The sequence below is a fragment of the Sceloporus occidentalis genome, unplaced genomic scaffold, assembly GCF_023333645.1.
Source record: "Sceloporus occidentalis isolate IW3139 unplaced genomic scaffold, rSceOcc1.0.p SCAF_3, whole genome shotgun sequence".
Taxonomy (NCBI): domain Eukaryota; kingdom Metazoa; phylum Chordata; class Lepidosauria; order Squamata; family Phrynosomatidae; genus Sceloporus; species Sceloporus occidentalis.
Window position 1 is genome coordinate 215,356,703 of NW_028316983.1, and position 17,565 is coordinate 215,374,267.

Here is a 17,565-nt window from a genome sequence, read left to right on the forward strand (position 1 = left end):
TGATCAAGTAAGCAGAGGAAATTATTATTATTATTATTATTATTATTATTATTATTATTATTATTATTATCTTTTTGTCAGAAAATGATGGTCCTGAGCATGCCTGGGTTTCTCTATGGAAGACACATGTTTCTTCCATTGTATATTCATACATTTGACTTTTTATGGATGTGCAATTGATACCTTTTCATTTTGCTTTTTTAAATTTTCTAACTGTAAAGGCTGATCTGGAACTGATGACTGAGCAGTGACTATACTAAAGCTCATTCATGCCCAGAAGCCCAATTTTCACAAAAGATGCCAGAAAATTCTCTGCCACCTCCCCACAGCCACTTAAACTCTCCCATTCTCAAAGATAAGAGCTCTTGCTTAGTAAGGAGAACTGTTAGGAAGGCAATGGCAAAGTCAATTATGAGTCCAAACCTACATTCAAGACCCAGTTTGAAACAGAATATGGTTTTTCAGATTATTTGGGATGCTCTTGTTTTCAATTCTCTCCCTTGCAAATTTGCTGCTATCAGAATGCAACATGGGCTGGCCATTTGTGCAACAGCCCATCCAATGAATTTTATCCCCCAAATAGTTCAACGATTTGCATAAGAAATTTTACGTATCAATTTACACGTTACCCAAAATGCTAGGGTCTCAGGAGGGCACCCAGAATAGAACTGTATTCAATTGGGGGGGGGGGGGGTGAATTTAGTTCTATAGGAAACAGTGAGAGGACTTTGGATAGCTTTTTAAAAGCCGGAGTCTAGTGTATGTATAACGATTCCAAACCAAAGAACTCCAGACTGCAGATTTCAAATTAATTTAACTTTATTTATAGCAGAAAAGGGAGATCACCTTTCACTCACACTCATGTACAAGGACTAAAGGTAGTAGCTGATAGAGATTTCACAGGGTTCAGCAGAGGGTGATACTTTACTGGATACTTTACTGGGGATGCAGTGGATGAGTCTGGATCAGCATGCAGTCTGGACCTGGTGGAATTATGTGTGTTGAGGAGTCAAGGGAAAAACAAATAGGGTGGCTGTCCATACTGAACCAAGATTGAATTAGGACTGCCACAAATGGGCACATTTATATGAGAAAATGTGTCCTGAGGCCAGAGATATGTGGAAGTTACAGAATAATCAATTCAGATATTTCACCAAAGAAGTATCATCTCCAACAGGAAGTGTGCTTTATTCTCAAACTTTTGGCAAATATCTGTTGCATTGCCGAACATCACACTCCTGCATGAAGGGTTTATGTAGATTCCAGTCTTAAAGGACCTAATCTGTCTATGTGCACTAGTGCTTCCCAGCCAAGCCTGCCAGGTCTCCTTATTTGGGCAGGCTATTGTCCTCACATTGGAGCATTCAGTGGCTACATGACCAAAGATCCCTTTTAATATTAAATTGATATCAGATGTTGACTAGAGGTAAAGGTGGGGCATTCCATAGGGTATGCACATGTATAGCTGCAAATCTGGAAACAATGGCTTCTCACAATAGTAGAGAAGATTGGCTTTATGTGACTGGGTCTTGTCTGCACTAGTCAGGATGAATTAGGCCTCTGCAGCTGCTCTGACTTGCCCCAGAATGTTTCAAGATGCCCTCCAGATGGGACTGTGCAAGATAGTCAAATGAATAAATGTAAGCATCATCCAGTTCAGATGCTCTTCCCATAAGATTCCAGGAGACAAGACCAGCTCAGAGTATCCATACAGGGCCTTATTCTCAAGTAAATCTGCATAGACTTACACCTTATTTCTTCCTCTAAACAATCAATCACCATTGTCAAAGGTGTCCATCTGTTTGGCAGGGTACCGAGAAATCTGCTGATCAGGGGTAATAACTATCATTTACAAAGTAGCAATTGAACTATCCTTGGCTGGCCCAGTCTGAATCTTAGCCATTATTCAGTTTGCACTATTTCTGACTTTCCAGTTGTAGCTGAGAGGAAGAAAAACTCATACTCAGCAGCACTGCTAGGAGGTTTCACTTTAAATTTAATTTATATGGTGAGGATTTAAGCTGGCTTTTACTCTTATCTCCACCTCCTAGCTCCCAAGGAGGAACTTCAATAGGATAAACAGAGTAGCAGAACCTTAATGGGAAATAGACAGCATGGATTTAGAAGGGCAATATCATCTTTAACCTTTCTGACTCTTTCAAAGAGGTTACAGCAGAGGGTGACTGTGGCCATGCATATTTCATAGTTTATCAGGATTTTCAGGAATCTTTTACTCAAAATGGCATGAGCTGTGCTTCCTGCAGTGAAAAGACATTGTAAAGGATACCAAATAAATGTACAGAGAAGGACATTGCAGCAGTGATGATGTATTTCATTGAACTTTGTGTAGGTGTACCTCGATAGGCTGTTATTAATAAACACACTGTTCAAGGAATCAGCAGATACACACACACACACACACACACACACACACACACACACTGGGGCAATTACAGTCCCCTGGATATTTGGCAAATATACAGATGTCTGCAAGCACAATAAAATGGCTTTGGATGCTTTTGCCATCAAATTTATTATGATGAAACAAGTAAATATCATTAAAACAGTTTGTTAATTAGTGTATACATATGACTAGATATAATCAAAGTTATCAGCTGAGTTAGATTTATTTTATAGATCAGCCAAATTATTGTTGAGCAGCACCATGTCCTCCAATTATTTGGCAGATGCAGTTCCAATTAACTCACCATAGGACTACCTTTCCACATTGGTGGGTTTACATGATTTTACTAGTAGGGGATCTCTCAAGACACAACAGCAGCGATGTTCTGTGGTCCAGTCAGCAAGTGTCCTGCAGAGCAGCTATTAGGATTCAAGAGTGGTCAAACAGTCAATTCGGTCCAGGTCATTGATGGGTTATCCAACAAGATGAAGGACAAGGCAAGAGGGTGGTTGTTAGCTGGTCCAGGAGTTTTTATAACTAGTCAGCAATCCAGATGCAAGAGCCACAATTATGACTAATAATAATAATATAATAATAATAGGATTTATTTATATACCGCCCAATCACTGGGAATCCGAGCGGTTTACAACAGAGGGGATAATAGACGGTTCCCTGCCCTCAGGCTTACAATCTAAAAAGACACGACACAAAAGGAGAAGGAAATGGTGAGGGGGGGGAGGGGATCAGGTCCAGCATTCTTCTCTCCCTCTGAGGCCTGGACCAAGGTAGATGGACTGGAGGGAGGGCTTGTCTTCTTCCAGGTAGGCCTGTTGGGGCTAGCCTGCCTCTCTCTCCCTCAAGATGGAGGATGAAGGGAGGGCTTGTTTTCTTCCAGGCAGGCCTGTTGGAGCTAGCCTGCCTCTCCCTCAAGATGGTGGTAAAGGGTTTTGCTGAATATGGAGCAGTTACAGATCTGTAACTCTAGGCTATGAATCTATAACAGCACTACAGAATGCCAGCCTATATTTATTACTGGCATTTGAGATGCATACTTTGGTTTGGGTGATGCATGTTGTAGTGGCAGCAAAAGGACTCAACATGATTTTATCACCACTGTTAGAAGGCACTTAAACTCAAATTTCCTAAGACAGGAAAAATGTCCCTGATGTTGCTGGGTCTGCCTGATCGCTCCCTCTGAGGCCAAGATGACAGTTACAAGAGGGAGGAGCCTCTTCCTTCAGGCAGTCCCCGATGCCGCTTCTCTCAGCCTCAGAGAAAGACAATGGCAAATCTCCTCTGAAGACATCTTGCCAAGAAAATCCCGATATAAGTTTGCCTTAGGGATGCCATTACAAAAAAAAAAAAAGTTATTTTTTCAAGTCTTGCTTCAACCAACAGTAGCTTCCACTGTGCTGATAGTAGTGGCTGGTGGCTTCCATGTCCATTATAACTCTATCTCAGGTTCCAGTCTGACCACAAAATGAACCATCCAAAGCACTGGATCCTATTTGATGAATAGTTTCAGCACCTTTGAGTAGTACCTTTAAGGTTCAAATAAAATCCAGAGTATATTCCACACCCCCTTGCCAATGAATCCACTGGCTACTGCTACTTGCTGGCATAGATAACCCAAACAGGAGTATTTTCAAAACATGCTAGCAAAGCAGGGCTTATGATCAGTTCTTTCCCTCTCCAGTGGACAAAGTTTAGGGATTAGGCTACCCAGCTGGAAGCTTTAGAAATATTTCCTCGGTGATTCATATCATCTCCTTACCTGTTAGAAAATTGGAAAGAATGTAAACATAGGAGAATCCTCAAAAAGAAAAATTCATAACACTTGAAATAACAAAAGAATGAGCAGTCGATCAACACATACGTCCCCCTTTTGAAAGCAACATTGCAAAACTGTCAGCATCCTACTATCCAACAATAAACAGATTAGTGCTCTGTGCAAGGGATGTTATCTGTAGCCTGGGCATCAACATAATAGGCTTAGGAAAGGAGAGCCAGGGCTAGTGATCATTCCGGAAACACAGTATGAAATTGATTGAAGTGAACTTTGAGCCATATGTAGTTAGGATATACCTGATTGGTTCATGTATTGCCAAGAAAAGCAATAAGATAATATTAGAAATGAAGAGGCTTCTATAGCAAGGATGAAAATAGGTTTCACTCTTGGGTGCATGGGGCTCTGTGTATGAAAAACATTTGGAAGATAATTCATTTACCTATTCTCTGTGCCAAAGAATTCTTGTTTAATGGTTGAAGTGGACCTACTGTGGTGTGTACTGGACACAAATGCTGTGGAAAATGCAATAATAATCTTAAACAAAACAGAGATCAGGATTGACCAAATAAATGTAACAAAACAACATGCTCTTTCATTTTTCATTTTTGGCTTGTTTTTTATTTTGGGTTGTGTCTTCTGGATGCCCCAGGAGAAGAAAACCTTGAATTTCTTTGTAGAATTTATGCAATTTTCAGAATTGGAGGGGGCATCCGAAATGTCACAAGGCACATAAGACCCTTGGAGTGCTTATAAGCATTTATAACATTAAAAGCATTTCTAGGGGGTTTGTAAGATACTCATATAAAATTCTCATACTGCTTTTTATTTGTAGAGATTGAGCCTCATGTTGGATAGAAAAGCAGGATAGTTCTCCCATCCACTTTGCTAATGACAGCCTATTGTATGGTTCCTTGATATGACTTTGGCTTCATTTTGTCCATGTTGTAGTGATGATATAAGGCTCAGACCAAGATATGGACATCGGTTGCATGCCTCATAGAAAATATCTTTGCTTTCCTACACACACCCCGTTTCTTGATTTTTTAATGCAGGAATCTCATGTAATGTTTAGTTTAAAAAAGAAAGCAGTAGGGGGAAAGAGGAGTCTTGGAGCACTTTTATGACTAACAGATTTATTTACCATTAATTTTATTGGAATACAATTTCAAAATTATCCAGTGTGTCAGCAATAGAGAATTATATGAGTTTTGCTTTAACAGTCACAATTCTATCCTGTGTATCCTTGCATTTGTAGTTTGATGAGGTATTTGGAATATAGAGACACTAGAGCTCTGCAGAAATTATAAAGACCTCACCAAACTACCAATCCCAGGATTCCATAGGATGTAGCCATGACAGTTGAAGTGGTATGAAACTGATATAACTGGGTATGTAGGTACAACATCTGTATTCAACTTTAATGAGGGAATAGAGGCCATGCTTATCAAATGCACAGATGACAGTAAATTAAGAGGGGAGCCAGCATGGTGTAGTGGTTTGAACACTGGACTATTAGATTTCTGGCTCAGCCATGAAACCCACTGGGTGACCTTGGCAACAGATCTCCTCAGCCTCAAGGGTAGGCAATGGAAAACCTCCTCTAAACAAATCTTGCCAAGAAAATCCCATGATATGTTCACCTTAAGGTCTCCATAAATCAAAAAATACTTGAAGGCACACAACAACAGCAACAACCCAAAGGACAGGATTAGAATTAAAAATGGCTTTAGCAGATCAGAAAACTGGGCCAAAGCTAAAAAGGCAACCAAAATAGTGAAAGGTTGGGGGACCATATCCTATGAGGAGTGGCTTAAGAAGCTGGTTATGTTGAACTTGGAGGACAGAAGGCCAAGAAGTGACATGATAGCCATGTCAAAATATTTCCATTGATGTCATATTGAGGATGTTTTCTGCTGTTCCAGAAAGAGAGAGAGTAGGACATGGAATAATGGATTTAAAAAAAGAGAGAGAGAGAGAGATTCCCCCTAAATATTAGGAAGAACTTCCTGACAGTAAGAGCTATTTAACAGTGCCCATCTTTCTTGACACACTACAGATAACACTGGTTAACACCCCAGCCTCATAGGGCTGTCTTGGCCAGTTCATTACATCTCATTTCTGGCTCCCAGCCAGCATCACACTACATATATCCCAACAACACCCAGAAACATTCATATAGTTACCTACTTGCCTTAGTTTTAGGCAACTCCTGCTGTCTTTGTTCCCCAGCATTGTTAAAACTGAATTTGTCACCTCATCACCATACTCACATGTTTTGCATTTCTATTGCTATTTGCAAATACAACCAGCTCATTCATTGTTATAAAAGTCTATTATAGGCACTTCACCCCATGCATCTGATGAAACAGATTTCATTCCATGAAAGTTTATGCAACCAACTTCTTTCTCTCACTCTCAAAGGTGCTACAATATCATTTTGCATGTCGATCCTTATTTAGCCAAAGTCTCCATACACTACAGGAATATGTTAGCAGACTAAGGGAAGAAGCCCTAAGTTTGTAAAAGAAGAAAAAGTGCAGGTTGTAACCTCTCCTCATAACAGTCCAGTGAGGAATGAGCAGGCTCAATGGCCACAGAATGTTGACTGGCAGTTACTGGTAGAGGATGGAATTAAGCATGAGTCGTAGAGGAAGCACTCCACATTTCAGTGTTTTGTTGTGGAAATCACTTGTAGGCTTTTTTTTTAGCCTGTTTCCTTTACACTTTTTGAAGTGATGAACAAGAGCATCTTCTTCATAAGAGCATCCTTCTGAGATATAATAAACACACAAAATAAATACTCTTTCCTCTCCACTGCTGTAATAATAATCTCTTCATTGACTATGTGACTGCTCTTCTAAAGGATGTTCTTAACCTGGTGGCATGAAAACATTTTCTACCACATAACTCTTTGTTCATTCAGTTTCTGTTCATTCAGTTTAGGAAGATTTACATGGAAGATAAGTGTGTTTCCATCACGTGACTCAAGCATTAATATTCACTTTTAGAGATGTTATTATCTTCACCCTTATGAGACTTTGGAGAATCATTTGTCATTTTAACCAAGGTAATTCTGGGTTACGGCCTACATACCTTAAAGGCACCAGATCACATATGATCTTAGAAGCTAAGTAGGGTCAGCCCTAATTAGAGCTTGGATGGGAGACTCTGAGCAAATATCAGGTGTTGTAAGCTATATTTCAGATGACAAAACCCCCTCTGTGATTTCTTGCCTATGAAAACTCTGGTTGCCATAAGTTGACAAGCTGCTGGAAGGCACATACACACACAATTCTGTGTTTCGTTTTCTAAATTGCATGGCTCAGCTCCTTTTTGAGGTGTAAATGGGAATATTTATGGTTTATTTATGTGTTGTCTTATCTACTAGTCTAAATAAAATTAAAAATTCACTATGAATTGTTCAGTTATTCCCAGTAACAGGAAGAGAGACCAGGGTTGAAATCCTTATCCAGCCATGGAAACCAACTGTATGACATTGGGCAAGTCATCCTTAGAGGACAGGAATGGCAAACCTCTGAATAAATCCTGACAAGAAACCCCCTATGATATGGTTGCCATACCATATAGTTGACAGAAGGCAAGTAACAACAAGATTAACAGGACTAGCCAAGATAATGTAAATGGAGCTCCTCCCTCTTCCAATACTCAAAAGCTGACCAGTCTGCAAGCTGAATCTTATTTCAACGCTGGTGACAGGACAAGACAATATCAGCAGCCGACTAGCTTAGTTAAGGTATTCAGGGTACTGTGTGGAAAACACAGTTTGGTCCTCCAGCACCCTGATGTTACTCTCCCAGTCCTGACATTCATGCCTCACTCTGACCAATTGTAGGGCTGGCACTGCCCAGTCAGTGTTTTTGTAGTAACGAAGGAATTTATCCTATGAGGTTGCTAAATTGTAACTAAAGTATGTTAATAGTGTCTTTGGCCTTTGTGTCTCTGCTGTTGATGATTAGCATTTCAGTCGTTGGTAGAGTGCACCTTTTCATTAACAGGAAAAAATCCCGTCAATGACTCTCAGTATTGCTTCTTTTCCACTCCCTTGGCTGGTGTAATAGGTCCCTTTCACTGCAGTTCCAATAGTCCAGCAGTCCTCTTCATGTGTGACCATTATTTTCATTTCTGAATTATAGGGTCTAGAAAATTGTTTTTTGCTTTTTAAAATAAATGTGATATTTTAACATGGGCAATATGCTTCATTTTGTGTAGTTTCTAACTGAATCAAATTCAGAATAAGACCAGAGAAAGGTGAGTTGCTATGCAGGTTAGTAATAAATTCCTTGAGTAAGGTTGACATATTTATTTATTTATTTATTTATTTGCAAAATATTTGGCAATAAATAATTGATTTAATTTTGAAACGATTTTTTCTTGACTAGAAAAGCAACATCTTCCATTAGACAAACTGAAGCACTGTATAGGTTTTCTATTTTGGTGAAAGACAAAAGCAAGATGTTGTCAGTATCACTAGAGAATGCAGAATGCCTAAGGTAATATCTATTATATTTCCATTTCTTATTTCACATGGATTTTTTTTTTAAATCTAGTTCATGAATTGGAAAAATACTTTGCTATCAATTTACAAGGATCATTTTAGGCAGTAATGGTTTCATTTTATAATTTACATTATTTAAGGAAACAATGACAAATTGATTTCTCCCTATATCACACATGAAAGATTGTCTCTTATGCCATCAGTCTGTGTGTCTTGCTTATCTAGGAAAATAATGAACAGTGACAAGACTCAGTTTACTATATTTCATACTTTGCAGTCCCTGGTCATAATTCTTGATAGTGTGAATGGTTGTGGTATGCAGTAAAAATTCAGGGGCAGAGCGGACTTTGTTGTCTACTCCTTGTTGTAAATTATTTGCACAATAGTCTTTTGACTTTAGAGCTGGCTGTGAAGACAGGCTCTTGAGTTTCTTCATATAATCAGAAATAGTTTCCTTATCCTGAATGCAAAATACATGGAAGTGGTGGGGATGATCCAGACACAGTCAAGAACATTTACATTGTAAAGACTTCAGTGCTAAAGCAAGTGCTTAATCATTTCCTGCTCTAATCACTGCAGCTTTAAAATGCTTAACAAAGGCTTGTTTTTATATAAATATGTTTATATGCAAATAATACCCAACCTCACCCAGGAAAAGTTAATAGTATCCAAAGTCAGCCCATTTATTTTGGTACATGAGACAGAAAATCACAGACTCAAACAAAATCTCACATCCCTGTCCATACAAATTAAATAATTAGCAACCTGTTGTTCAAGCAGTCTACTCCTACCTTATGATAGGTCTGGTACATAAAATGGAAGCAAATCCTTTCCTTGAAGGTGGTAAGGAAAAGACTTGCTACATGAAAAGCATACACTGTAGTCCTTGCGTAAGACATCTTGCCCAGGGTCACTAATCTTCCCATGCAGTGCACAACAGCAGACTTCATATCCTCCAATGCTGCACAGATGTAAACCAGGGCACATGTGTCCACACAACATCAAAATGTAATGAACATAGCAAAACCTCATTAATGGTGAAGAACAAATAAGCTAGGAGTGGTTAAAACACTTTGCTTTTGCCTGATCCTACTGGGAAGGGCAAGATTCTGATCCTCTTCCCCCCCTCCCCCCTGCTGAGTTGAATGCAAACTCCTTTTGCACTCTGAACTCAGTTTGCAGCAATGTAAGGTGAGGACAAAGGGAGAAAGTAAAAGGAGACAAAAGAAATGGGGACATTGAAATAATAGCTGAAAAAGAGGGATGATAGATGATTGTTTGGGACTCTCCCTGTCAAACTGGGATAGTTGAAGGGAAGGTGACAGCTGCATGCTTGGTAGAGCATGTCTTACATTCATATGAGGGGTTGCTGAATCCTACCACTCCATGGGAGCAGAATCTATGGCTTAGGTCAAAGATGAGAAAAGTCTATTGCTGAGGCCTTCTGGGTTTTTTTTTTCCTTGCAGGGGCCCATTATGTGTAACATAAAAATACTACCATTAAAAAGTATAGAAACCATGTTAACTGAATTGAAGGAATTTGGAAAATTATCGGGAATTAAAATAAATAAAGAAAAGACATTGATGATTACAAAAAATATGAAAATGAAAAATGAGAATGAATTATCAAGTAAAGCAAGGATTAAAATAGTGAAGAAAATAAAATATTTAGGCATTTGGTTAATGAATAAGAATATAGAATTGTTTGAAAATAATTATAAAAGAGTTTGGACACAAATTAAGAAAGACTTACAGATGTGGAACAACATGGATGTGTCATTATTGGGCAGAGTGGCAACAATAAAAATGAATATCTTACCAAAGATAATGTTCCTATATCAAAATATACCTATAATTACTAAGGAAAAAGTGTTTATGGATTGGAATAAAGATATTAAAAAATTTCTGTGGAAAGGCAAAAAAGCCAGAATCAAAAATTTTTAAAAAAGAAAATGTAAAAGGAGGATGTGCACTATCTGATTTAAAAGTTTATTACTGGGCATGCGGATTACTGTGGATACAAGATTGGATAAAAGCCGATAAACCCAATTTGTTAAATATTGAATCATGTAACACAAAATTCAGCTGGCATGCCTATTTATGGTACCAGAAACAACAGATTAACATAGATTTTTTAACATCACGCAATCCCTAAACCCCTGCTAAGAATATGGAATATGATCAGGAAACGGTACTATCAAAAAATCCTGAAGTGGGTGTCAACCCAGGAGGCATTTTTCAGCAGATGGGAAAATAACAAAGATTGGTTAAGATATAGAGATTTATTAAAAATAAATGAAAAAGGTGAAATAGACATAAAAAAAAGAGGAATTGGAGGAGGAAGGAAAAAGAATACAATGGTTTGGATACTTACAAATAAAATCCAGATTCAAACAGGATGCAATGAAAGAAGGATTTGAGATAAAAGAAAATCAAGTGGATAAAATAATTTGGGGAAAGGATAAAGGCAAAGTTGCTAAGTTATATAAAGTTCTTATGTCATATGAACTGGAAAATGAAACTGTTACTGATAGTATGACGAAATGGGCACAAGAGATAGGCCACACGATATTGATGGAAAATTGGGAGAATTCCTGGGAAAGAACAGCTAAATTTACAGTGGCACAAGACTTACAAGAAAACTATCTGGAAGTATTTAACAGATGGTACTTTACCCCAATCAAAATTGCCAAAATGTATAATCTGAGCAAAGATAAATGTTGGAAATGTCAAAACAAAAAAGGATCATACTATCATATGTGGTGGAGTTGCCCAAAAATTAAATGCTTTTGGAAAAAAATCCACCAAACTATACAAATAATGTTCAACATAAAATACCCTATGATACCAGAAATCTACTTATTAAAGATGACTTGTTTTTTGGGAAAGCACATAGAAAAAAAAGTATTGGAGAATTATGTTATACCTTATAACAGCTGCCAGAATTTTATTGGCAAAAAACTGGAAAAGTAAGATGATACCTGGTCTAGAGGAATGGTTACAAAAAATATTGGATTTATAAGATATGGCTAGATTGACTATGATATTAAAAATAAAAATGAAGAGGCTGATAATTGGAAGATAATAGATGACTTTCTGAAGAAATATTGGAATTTAAAAAATTGAATAATGATGTAATAACATAGTAATAGTGGGAATGTTATGTATGAAGAGTAATATCATAAATGAAGAAGATTATGAGATTTCGGTAGATTATGTAAATGAGTGAGCAGTACGCAAGGATGTGTTCTTTGTTATATATTGCATTACATTGTAATTGCTTGGAATGTCAGAAAATAAGATGTAAATAGATATGTTGGAACCTCATTGTATATATAAATGTAAGAATGTTGTTGTCTTTTAATTAATAAATTTATAAAATAAAAAAAAATACTACCTGTTTTTCTAGAACAGTAGTGAGCTTCGGGGCACTTTCAGGACTTGATGGGCACTGTTGCCCCTGGACTGTCCTCATCCTACATTGACCTTCCCCAACCTGGTACCTTCCAGAAGGCTGGACAACCTTTTTCATAATCACCAGCATTATTCCTACTGGCTGGAGAAGATGAAAGTTGTAGTCCAACATATCTGGAGAGTGCCAGATTGAAGAAGGCTGTACAACGTCAGTGACCAGAATGTTCTGCAAAATGCAGGGCTCCTTGTCAAAAAAGTTAATGAGAAAGGGTTCCCTGAGGGTAGAAAGTTGGAAAATCACTGAGGCAGACGATCACTATTTAATAGGCTGTACAATGAGAACAGGGGAAAGTAATAGATTTATTTCTAGCCCTCATTCTCAATGGTCTGGACTGCAATCCAGCTCACAGTTCATGCTGAAACCACTGGGGCTTAAAACCTGTGTAACTAACTATGTGCTAAAGTTCAGTTCAGTTTTATTATACAGTCACAGACCCCGAGACTAAATTGTGGCCTCTGCCTGCATTTTCCCCCTCAATGCAAGCTTCCACACAGATTGTTCTCAGTTGGAGCTAAATAGAAGTCCATTTATATTAAAACATAGTAAATATATAACATCTAAAAGGCTTTTCATATTTTCAATTTAGCCTTTCTTTGGCTTTCCTAATACCATTTCAGAGCTTTTAGCTTCCTTGAGGCTCGGCCTCTCTTACTCTCCTACTGATTCCATAGATAAAATTTATTATGTTTACTAAATATATCAGGATGTTCAGAGAGCTTTTTCTTTAAGTAAAAGAAAAGATGCTTTGTGTTGCGTAACAGTGTGCTTTTTCAGGTTTAATGTAAAGCAACTGTAGCAATAAAAAGGGAATGTATTTCTTCTGTGTTTTAGAACAAACCAGAGGTATCTTGCACATACCAGACAGTGCCTGCCTCTGTATGAATTAATGAAAACAAACTAAATTCCAGTCCTTGCAAATGATGTGTGGTGTGGGCCTTTTATTAAGCTGTCTATGGTATTGTATACTCTTAAGAAAATACACAAATTAAAAACCCAGAGTCCTGTTAGTATATTTTTTCAAAATTGGTGAGAAAGAACCTATTCTACAGTAAGTAACAATAATGTTTGTATGAGAAAAGTGATTCTGATTTTAATTAAAATCAGTATCATACTTTCATATTAAACAATAATTTTCCAATGGATAGTGAAACCATTAACAAGAAGTCTTGTTATATATGTACCCAAAACCCAATGGAGGATCATTCACTCTTCATAAGTTTACAGTGCTCCATGACAAATTCATATACTCTGGTAGGCCACAAAAGGGGGCTTGGGGACAAATGTGCCTTGTGTTCAATATGATTCCCATCCTAGTTTAAAATGTAAGAAGGCCCATTCATACTATACAGCTATAGCACTATGATTCCACTTTAAGACTGCACTCTGTGGAATCCTGGAGTTTGTAGTTTAGTGACGCAAGGGAGCAAAGACAAGGAATCAATAGGATGTTGTCATGGCAGTTAAAAGGAAATAATAACTCCATAACTGTGTAGGATAGGTTCTAAGTCCTTCTGAATTTAGTTAGGATTAGATGGGTGATTCCATGCATCATGCAGATGGGTCATTCACACTTACATTTTGTACGAAGGAGATGTGGATCTGTACAGTGATGTGATACTGAATATATGTTCACACTCTGTTGAGCACAATCTAATTTTCCAACCCAGTCTGGCATTTACACTGGCACCACTTTTGGATCAACATGGCAGCACCTCATGGCCGGGAATGGATCCCAGTGATCCAGATCGATTTGGTACTGCATTCACACTACCGAAGATGCAAATTGCTCCCCCCCCCCCAAAGATGTGGTTAGTTATCCAGTGCCAAATGCATGTGGTAAAGTTGCTTTTTCACCACCCCCCTCGCCCCGCATACCACAACAAGTGCGTTCAGTGACCCTGAAATAAGCTTTTTTCCACATCAGGTTATTTCATAGTGTGAATGACCCCCAAGACACCCACCTCTTGAATTCTGAGGTGGTTCTCGGTTCTCTGTTTTTCATGTTGGCACCTTGAAGAAATAGCATGATGTTTCTAAATAAATACATAGGTAAAAATATTTATATATGGGCACTGAACATCTTCCAAAGCACTTTAATTGCAGAGTCAGCCCTATCTATTGACACAGTCAATATAGCACTTCAGGAAACAGGTATGAGGGAGGCAGCTTATCCAGACATTCCTCTTGAATGGCCAGTGATTTTTGGAGGATAGAACTGTGTGTGCCCTAAACCCTATCCTGTATCTCCTAAACAAGCCTGAAGGCTTGGGTGTACTGAAAGGTGCAGTCTCAGTGCCAAAATCGTAGTAACATAAAATTTTGATTCCTGTCAACTGCTTTATGAAGAATGAGAAGGGGCATATTGTCCTTTGTCTGATGCACAGGGGACCATGGTCAAAGGGGGCAAGGTTCTTTAAACTTTAACAGTAGTGTGGAAATGTGAAATTCAAAGTATGTAATCTATCATGGCAAACTGTGCATGCTAAAGTTTCTTCTTCCTACTCAGAAAGCAAATGTCAGCCTTGTTCAATTTTAATAGCAGAATATTACAACCAAGAGTAGCAAAACAAATGCAGCAGAAAAATAAGTAAGAAACAAGGAGACCTCGTCAATCTTCTTTGGCATTTACAGTGCCATGCTAAGTATCTGTGAAATCACTATTATCCATAGTGAGCCCAAGGCTGCATCCCTTAACAGCCATTCCAAAAATATTCATTCAAGAGCTTTGGAAGGTGCTGTGCCAGGGAACTGCAGCGGACAAACCGTGTGATTCCCTGGTGCAGAAAAAAGAACCCGCAAAAAGTGGGTTCCTTTTGCGGTGTGGTTATGACGCTGCAAGGTGCCAATGGCGCACTTGCGGCGTCATTACTGCTCTGTGATGTGTGGATGCTAAGCGTCCGTGACATCAAAATGGCGGCGCCCATGTGTATAGGGCACTTCCATTTTGATGTTCTCAGTACGTCCTAGGGGTGAGGCCTGATTGGGCACTGCTTCCTCAGCCAACCCCTAGGACGTATTGGTGGCGTGGCAAAGGCCCTTGTAGAACGGGCCGAAGATTACTTATTTGGACTCCTACAACTTCTACAATCTTCCTACCAGCATGGCCACCAGCTGTGCTCACTAGAGAATTTTGGAACTGTACTTCAGACTACAAGCTATATAACCTAGATTAACCCAATAGACTCATTGTTGTTGTAGTTGTATGCCTCCACATCATTTTTTATTTATGGCAACCATAAGGCAAACCTATCATAGGGCTTTCTTGGCAAGTTTCTTCAGAGGGGATTTGCCATTGCCATCCTCTGAGGCTGAGAGTGAGTGACTTGCCCAAGGCCTCCCAGTGGATTTTTTTATGCTTCAGCAGAGATTCAAATCCTAGTCTCCAGTGCCATAGTCCAATGCTCAAACCAATATACCACACATCGCTACTCATATACATATCAAGAATAACACTATGAACAAAAAGAAGATAGGGCTCTCTTAGACAAACCTGCTAATAAAAAAATGAACAGCTTGTGTTATTTTACAAAGGAGCATATGGAACCATCCACAAATGCTTCCAAATGATTTCAGTCTTGGTTTTGAAAATACAATTCTCAGAAAATAGAGTTTTGTTTGAGCAGTAAAGCTCAGCAGTGCTAGTAGACCTTCAAGTATAGGCGAGTCCACCAATAATTCTTCAATATTTTTTCTTGGTGCCTTTCATGATCTTTATCCTCTTGCTTCTGCTATGTCTTTTCTTGGCTAGGATAGAAGGAGGTAGTTGAAATTAATAACTTGAAATTAAATGAGATTCTAGATAGGAGGTAATGAAATAAACAAATGAGTTGCCAGACTGAAAACTAGAGGAGATTTCTGAACCTTTAATGTTTGTGCAGAAACAGGAATTTCAGCAGGTGTTGACTGTCATGCAACCAGATTTTAAGAATTTTGTTGTTATCTGTTGTCAAGTTGACTTTCATCCTGTGAATGAGGGACCTCCAAGTCCCACTGCCATCAACAACCTTGCTCAGGTCTTGCGGACACAGGGCCATGGCTTCCTTGATTGAGTCTACCCATCTTCCTCTTTTCCTGCTGCTGTGAGCTCAAGGCCCTATTAGTCAATGGGTAGTGAGATATGCACACCTACTTTGGTGTGGCTGCATGCACACACCACCATTGACTAACATGGAATTGGACAAACTGCTGGAGCTCCAATCCACAGGTAACTAACCCATTAGCAGTACCACGTATTATGGAATAATAATATCTTACATATAATGGTATGGAATGGAATGAAGACGAAGTGCCCAAACATTGAATTTGAATTCCATATATATTGTAGCAAGCTAAATGTTTGTCTTTACTATTCTGTTTCCAAGTTTCCAGATTGCAATGAGGGAAATAATCTCAAAATGTGTAATTTAATCTCCTTGGCTACTCCAATTTTGATCTCCTTGCCAAAAGAGCACTAATTAGAATAATATATTTTGTTACACCAACACCTGTCTGCTTAGACACAGAGTGTAATCTGAGCCTCCCACCAGATGGTAGCACCGTTTGATCCATCTGCAAAATTTCCACATGTTTTGAGTGCTGTAAAATCAAGTAGAATGAAATCAGAACCAGAGGAGGCCGAATGACCTCAGTTTCACTTTTAATCTAAACCTGGACTGCAACAGTGATATCGTGGGTAGTACAGTGGGCCAGAAATGATTGAAACTGGTGTTGATCATTCAGACCAAATACATCAATCATCAGAAAAACTTCTGTAGTAGACAGCCCAACTGTGATAATTTATCGTCAGTAAATTGCTGAAGGTAGTGCATCATCCAATGCTCTTGAAGGCTGAGAACTAGCTATTTGGAGACTATTAGGATGGCCAGCTTAATAAATATAATATGAACAAGGGAAGGAAGCCAAAAATACAGCCTTCAGGAAAAATGGATATGCTCTTCTCATTTGAAATAATCAATATGCACATTTAAAACACCCTTGTGCAGAAATAGTATGGGTTTGTTGATCTCGCCAAAAGGTGTCAAAACTGTTTATATCTGAATAAGATCTGCAGATCCAGATCTAGGAATCAATGCCAGTGATATTACAGGTCACTTTGTTCCAGGTGAAGAGAATGAAAGAGAAGATTAGAGGAGCTATCTTCTCCTTCCCATTGATCATCAGTAGGTTTTACAAACTTCTCACACCATGTGAGTCAAAGGCAGTGAAGTTCTTAAAGCACCAGTGGTTCTGGCCTACAAGTAAGGGGATGTTTGACCCTACCAAAATCATTTACTTATTTATTTATTTGATTTATATCCTAATGTAAGTCATTTACTAGGATCAACTAAAATTCCACAGAGGTGTGTAAGCTTCTGAATTCTCCAGAACTCTTCTCCAGGCTA